The sequence below is a fragment of the Zootoca vivipara genome, chromosome 1, assembly GCF_963506605.1.
Source record: "Zootoca vivipara chromosome 1, rZooViv1.1, whole genome shotgun sequence".
In the NCBI taxonomy this organism is placed as follows: Eukaryota; Metazoa; Chordata; class Lepidosauria; order Squamata; family Lacertidae; genus Zootoca; species Zootoca vivipara.
The window spans coordinates 80,566,221-80,573,506 of NC_083276.1; positions in this window are offsets into that span (position 1 = coordinate 80,566,221).

Here is a 7,286-nt window from a genome sequence, read left to right on the forward strand (position 1 = left end):
TTTAACAGTTAATATAGGGTGGCTTTCCAAGCTTTGTTCTTTTGTACAAAGCCTTATAAGAGGCATGCAAATAGTGTTTGCCCCCCCCCAAAAAAAAAACCTTTTTAATTTTAATTTTGCAGGTGACATTATTTCCTATTCACATTTGTTGTTGTTGTTGTTTAGTCGTTTAGTCGTGTCCGACTCTTCATGACCCCATGGACCAGAGCACGCCAGGCACTCCTGTCTTCCACTGCCTCCCGCAGTTTGGTCAAACTCATGTTCGTAGCTTCGCGAACACTGTCCAACCATCTCGTCCTCTGTCGTCCCCTTCTCCTAGTGCCCTCAATCTTTCCCAACATCAGGGTCTTTTCCAGGGAGTCTTCTCTTCTCATGAGGTGGCCAAAGTATTGGAGCCTCAGCTTCACAATCTGTCCTTCCAGGGAGCACTCAGGGCTGATTTCCTTAAGAATGGATAGGTTTGATCTTCTTGCAGTCCATGGGACTCTCAAGAGTCTCCTCCAGCACCTTAATTCAAAAGCATCAATTCTTCGGCGATCAGCCTTCTTTATGGTCCAGCTCTCACTTCCATACACCACTACTGGGAAAACCATAGCTTTAACTATACGGACCTTTGTAGGCAAGGTGATGTCTCTGCTTTTTAAGATGCTGTCTAGGTTTGTCATTGCTTTTCTCCCAAGAAGCAGGCGTCTTTTAATTTCGTGACGGCTGTCACCATCTGCAGTGATCAAGGAGCCCAAGAAAGTAAAATCTCACATTAGTTTACAACATTTGGATTTTCTGTACAGGGAAATGGCCTGGAAAAGTAGGATTCAAGCAGCATGTGAGGGACCGTTTAAATTCAAGACTTCATGCAATCCTAAGAAACAGAAAGAACTCTTGTCAGGTTTGATCAAGCCCTCATTTACAGATTTTGACAGCCTGTCAGACAAAAGAGGAAAATCTACCTAAAATAATTCCCCAGTTCACATTAATCTGACTATATGGAACCACCACTGTTGAACACATGAGTAAAAAACAGTCTGAATCCCCCACTGAAGTTCGGTGTAGTTTCAGCCAGCTAATTGAATGCCAGTTCAAAGGGACTAGCTTGCTTCAACTAAAAGATCAGCAGATCCCTCCTCCTTCTACTGGCTGAATCTTCCACAGGATCTCACTTTGTTCTGACCATGGACAGAAGGAGTTATTGCATTGAAGGGAGCCTAGTTAGCCTAGTTAACACCTGATCCACTCCTTCAGTATGCTGAAATCCACACACACCCCGCATGAGATCAGTGGAACTTTTTGCAGAAGGGAATGTGAGGCTGACACTAAGCTGCAGTGTATGATTTGTGGTAGAACAAGGGCTCAGGATTTTGTTTTCAAAACCACTACTGAGTCCTGGAGCAGCCAAAGCAACAATGGAGAAAATACCTCTGAGCATTTGCAGAATGCACCAAGCAACCTCTGCCATTTAGGATTAAGGAGTTTAGAATTAAGGAACGGGATTTCCAGAGTTGCTGAGATGGCTCCCAGGCAGACTTGATCACCATTCCATTTACTGTAGTCTGAAAATCAAAAAGCCTTGGAGATAATATTTTCTCCAAGGCCATCAAGTGAGTTCTGTGGCGTGTAAGTTGACACCTGAATGTCTTTCAGAAGTCAGGCATGCACCAAAATGTGGGAGTCCTTCTGTTCATATTGCCAGCCAGCCATGTGATGCTCTTTGCCAGGAAACACTATTCCATTCCATCTCAATAGGTTTCTGTAAAGTGGCTTTTGTTTTTTGTACTTAGGCAAACCTCAGAGTCTCCATGAACTTGCTAAGGCCTCCCTTTTATGAGTGGGTTGTGCCATTTTGGCTAACTAAAGATAGGCAGTCAGAGAAGGCATTTAGGATGCCTTAATTTGCTCTGGTAATGCTGGCTCACATACCTCTAAAGGTAAAGGTAAAGGGACCCCTGACCATTAGGTCCAGTTGCGGACGACTCTGGGGTTGTGGCACTCATCTCGCTTTATTGGCTGAGGGAGCCGGCATACAGCTTCCAGGTCATGTGGCCAGCATGACTAAGCCGCTTCTGGCAAACCAGAGCAGCCCACGGAAATGCCGTTTACCAGTACCTTCCCACCGGAGCGGTACCTACTGTGTTTCTCATATTTTAAGTCATCCCTACAAAATAAGCCATGGCAGGATTTTCCTGAGTTGAAGAAATATAAGACATACCCCAAAAATAAGCCGTAGTGGTGGGAGCAGGTCTGGATGGCGCCATGGAAGAGGAAGATGCCTGTCAGCGCCCAGAACCGGATGCTGTTGCCCCTCCAAAATGCCCAGCAGCATGCACCGCGCCAAGCGCTGACCCGTCGGCGGGACTGGCAAGAGCCGCAGCACGTGCTGCTCCAAGCTCCAACCCGGCAGCGGGACACAGCAACAACAAAAAAACACCCGGCCAAGCCTTCATTGGCTGCCACGGCTGCCACTCGCTGGTCCCTCCCGGAGCTCCTTTGCGAAGAGGCTGCCCCACCGGAGCTTTGAACTGCTGTGCGCGGAGGCAGCAGCGGCGGTGAGTCTCGCTGGGAGCTCGGCGCCAAGCAGGAGCAAGTGAAAAAAGCCCCGAGCTTGAGCGCGCTGTGGCTCTTGCTGCGTCCCGCCGCCGCATCAGAGCTTGGAGCAGCGCACGCTGCGGGTCTTGCCAGTCCCGCCGCCGGGTTGGCGCTTGGCGCTGGCGCGGCTCCAAGCCCCGACCCGGCGGCGGGACGCAGCAAGACCCGCAGCGCGCGCCGCGTGGAGTCCCGACCCGTCGGGACCCAGCAGCGTGCCCTGCTGAAGCGCCGATAACGCGCCCAGCAGCACAGCAGCAGCCAGTTCCGGGCGCCGAGCCGCGACAGGAAGAGGAGGTACCATACCGTAATTTTTTTAAAAAAAAATAAGACCCCCCCCCCAAAAAATAAGCCATAGGCTTATTTTCTTGAGTACAAATAATTATAAGACGTGTCTTATAATATGAGAAACATGGTATTTATCTACTTGCACTTTGATGTGCTTTCGAACTGCTAGGTTGGCAGAAGCAGGGACTGAGCAACGGGAGCTCACTCCATCGTGGGGATTCGAACCACCAACCTTCTGATCGGCAAGCCCTAGGCTCTGCGGTTTAACCCACAGCACCACCTGCGCTGCTACTACTACTACTAGTCCTTATAAACCAAAATGGAATCTCCTTACTCAGAGACAGTAGACCTCACATCCCCACCTGCAGGGAAGAAACAAAGAGATATAGCGGTCCCCAAAATGGCCTACTTCTGAGTTTCCTTGGGGCAAGAGACGGCCACTGCTGGAACCAGAGTACTACTAGCCACAATTGCTGTGCTTCACCTCCACTGCCACAGGCAGTATGCTTCTGAATACCCATTGCTGGAAACTGCAGGAGGGAAGAGAGCTATTGCACTCAGGATGCTGCTTGTGGGTTTTTCCTAGGTATCTGGTTGGCCACAGTGAGAAGAGAATGCTAGACTAGGGAGGCATGAAGGCTAATGTACTTATTTAGTTGTTGTTGTTGTTTAGTCGTTTAGTCGTGTCTGACTCTTTGTGACCCCATGGATCATAGCATGCCAGGCACTCCTGTCTTCCACTGCCTCCCGCAGTTTGGTCAAACTCATGTTCGTAGCTTCAAGGACACTGTCCAACCATCTCGTCCTCTGTCATCCCCTTCTCCTTCTGCCCTCCATCTTTCCCAGCATCAGGGTCTTTTCCAGGGAGACTTCTCTTCTCATGAGGTGGCCAAAGTATTGGAGCCTCAGCTTCAGGATCTGTCCTTCCAGTGAGCACTCGGGCCTGATTTCCTTCAGAATGGATAGGTTTGATCTTCTTGCAGTCCATGGGACTCTAGTATGCAGCCCCAAATGCAGTTCGCTTTGTAGAATTGTGTTGGTTACCTCAAGGGATGCTCTAGCAAAGAAATGCAGTAAGAATAAAACAGACTTAAGTAGGACACATACGCCGTGTTCCCCCTTTTTTAAGACACCGTCTTATAACTTTTTTCCCTCAAAAAAACACAGAGTGTCTTATTTTCAGGGGATGTCTTATTTTTTAATTAGGTTTTTAATTACCTTACGGCCTCCTCAGCCGGGCCAGGCCGCTGGCTCAGGGTGCTGCTGGGCGCTCCTCCGCTGGGCCAGGCGGAGGTGAGGCTGCTGGTTCGGGTGCTCCGCCCGGGGCTGCTGGGCGCTCCGCGCTACAGCAGCCAGTTCCAGGCGGCAGGGTGGCAGGCCTCCTTGGCTGGGCCAGGCAGAGGCAAGACCGCTGGCTCGGGCGCTCCGCGCGCTCGCCGTTGCAGCAGCAGCCAGTTCCAGGCCCTAAGCTGGCAGGCCTCCTCCTCCTGCTGCTGCAGTCCCGCTGGCTGGCTGGGGCACTCGGCAGTCTTGCTCACGGCATGGAGGTACTGTATGTCTTATTTTCAGGGTATGTCTTATATTTCGCAAATGCTTAAACATCCTGCCATGGCTTATTTTATGACTACGTCTTTAAAAAGGGGGAACACAGTAGTAAGCAAATAGAATGTAAAATAGAGACGTCTGTACAGCAAAACAGATAGGGGTGCAAATCAGTCTCTGATATTAGATGTGAATCAAGCAAATGTTTATTCACTTGGGTATCTGCCAAACCAAGAAGATGAAAAGCCAGGAGTGGGGTAGGAGATTTGCATTAAAAGGAGAATTTCCACCAGTTGCAGCTTCACCTAGTGTTCACACTGCCACACTTACAAAAGCAGTGTCGTGTTAGCCTGTTAGTGTTGCACAAAAACATGTAAGAGAACAGAATGTTGGTACTGTTCAGATTTCTGTTGGGGAGAACACCGAATTGAGCCTTTTATATTTTCCAACTTTGTATAACCTCTATTATAGGATGGGGTTGAGCAGAAGTGGGTTTCATTCTCAAAAGAAAGGCATCCTGATTCAATACATGCTCAGGGACACTGTGCTCTCAAATCCTGTTTTGGAAAATATAAACCTTTGTTGTCAAGACAACGGCACTCAAAAGCTGATTCTCTGTGACACACACACACTATGGAAGATGCCAGATTTTAAAAATCACATCAAAAGTTAGAAACCTGGAGTGAGATCGAAGACTGTATGAACCAAAAGCCACAGAGGAGCTTTTAATGGATTTCAGCATTTAGAGAGTTGAAGAGGGTATTTCCTTTGCCGAGGAGCAGCAGAGGGGTCCTGTTGCAGCTTGTCATGAACACTGAGGTTCCCTAGCACCTCCCTGTGGTATTATCATCACCTCTGGGCTTTCGTACCCAAGTGACAAGTTCCAACTCGCCTGCCCCCAAGAAAATGAGTGAATGTATTTCTGGGCCCAGCAAGAACAATTATCAGCACAATTATATTGCTCTTAGAAAAGTGCTCCGTCCTTTCAGCCCGGAGAAAGGCACTGACTGATATATTTTGGTGGTGGTGGGGCCCTCCCCACCCTCTTTCACGTCCTGCATTCAAAATGGAAATCCAGGTTGCAGAAATGACATCATGGCTGCCATTTTGTTTACACCACCAGCAGCACTGGGTGTTGAGGACTGAGGGAGGTGAGAAGTTCACGATGCAAGATAACTTTAAATCCCAGTTCTCACAATGCAGGCCGAGTGCGAACGGCACCTGCATTCCGGCGACATGCGTTAAACACGCTATGTTAAATGTGGGGTTCCATTTAATGTGCCTGCGTTTTGAAAGGAAGGAAGAAGAAAGTTGCTGAAGGGTAAGGGGGGGAGAGATCAGGATCCGATTGCAGGAGCTTCATTCCTGCAGCAAATACAGCAAATCCTTGAAAATGTGCAATTATTTTTGAGCCCACAATTTCTAGGCAGGCTTCCATTCAAATTTCTAGACTGGTAAATGAATTCCAACCTCTTATTGTGGAAAATAAATGTTTTCTATTTTGCAATAAGCTGTCATTTGCATATCAAGTCGCACAGAGCAGTGGCAGTGTGCAGCTGTTGCTTGTTGGAACTCGCCTGTCTGATCACCGGCTACCGCACTGCAAGTTATTCACTCATTTAATGAACACGGTTGCTGTATTGCGGCCTCGCAAATCCAGGCAGCCTCATTTACATAGGATGTGATTTATTCATGATGAATAGCAACCTTATGGATGTGCATAGTGCACATGCTAAATTAGCATACTTCACTCTTGCTATTTCCAGCAGATGGTTTCTCTCTGTACCAGCTGCAAAACAAGGAGGAGTGAAGGCACATTCAGTGGAAGGACTTATCTGACCATTTCTCAGTGTCAGGGGAGATAAAAAGCCCTGAGTGGAAGCGCAGAAATGCCTGCCCACAACAGGATTGCCTCTTTTACCCGCTCTGTCATTACATCTCCGTCTGTTAAAACACTGGCAACCTTATTCTCACAGTTAACATGCAGAAGATGCCCATTATAGATAGAGGTTCAGTGCTGATTTAGCATGCTTCAGCTCATTGACTTTACAAGGTTGAATTGTCACCATTACAAATTGTACAAACTGGAATATATACTGTACAAGTAGAGCCTGCAACAAAATGTTGCAGCATGGGTGCTTTTCTTCCAGAAATTTTATTCTATTGCCCATCTGCTTTCTGCCCCACCATCCAACAGTTAGCATTCTATGCCCACTGAGGAACCTATGTAGCCCTCAAGATTTTGTGCGTGTACATCTTCTATAAATTTTATTTCCTATTTGAGGTTTTTGAATCACCGTATAAATCAGCAACAGATTGATTAGTACACTTATTCAAAGACAGGAGGCAACATATCTGTATATATGCAGCTGCTCTTGTTTTGTTTCTTGGTGAGCTTCTCCATCAATGCAATTTGCCATGATTTGATGTATCAACAGCCCAAATCTGCCCCTTTCGAGTCTTTCTAGTAATGTGCCATTGCCACTCTTGCTGCTAATAGCTTATGACTGATTAAAGTTTTAAAATGTAACATTTTCATGTTCTTGAGCAAGGAGGTTTTTTTTATTTTATTTTTACAATATGGGTACCAATTATTTTGTCCATTTCCAGAGGGGGGAAAAATCCCAAAATTTTGCTACCGTACCTCACCACAGGTTCTCCAGCACCATGCTGGGGGGGGGGTTGATATATGGCGTTTTCACAAGGGTTTCCCCGAGTCAGCGACATACAGACCAGCCCTGGAATATTTGCGATTGCTATTAGCTTATAAGATGATACTCCAGATATTGCTGGCCTATACCTTCCATCAGCCCCGACTACTGTATCGGCCATGCTGGCTGCAGCTGATGGGCTTCAGGTTCCCCATCTCTTCTCAAAAC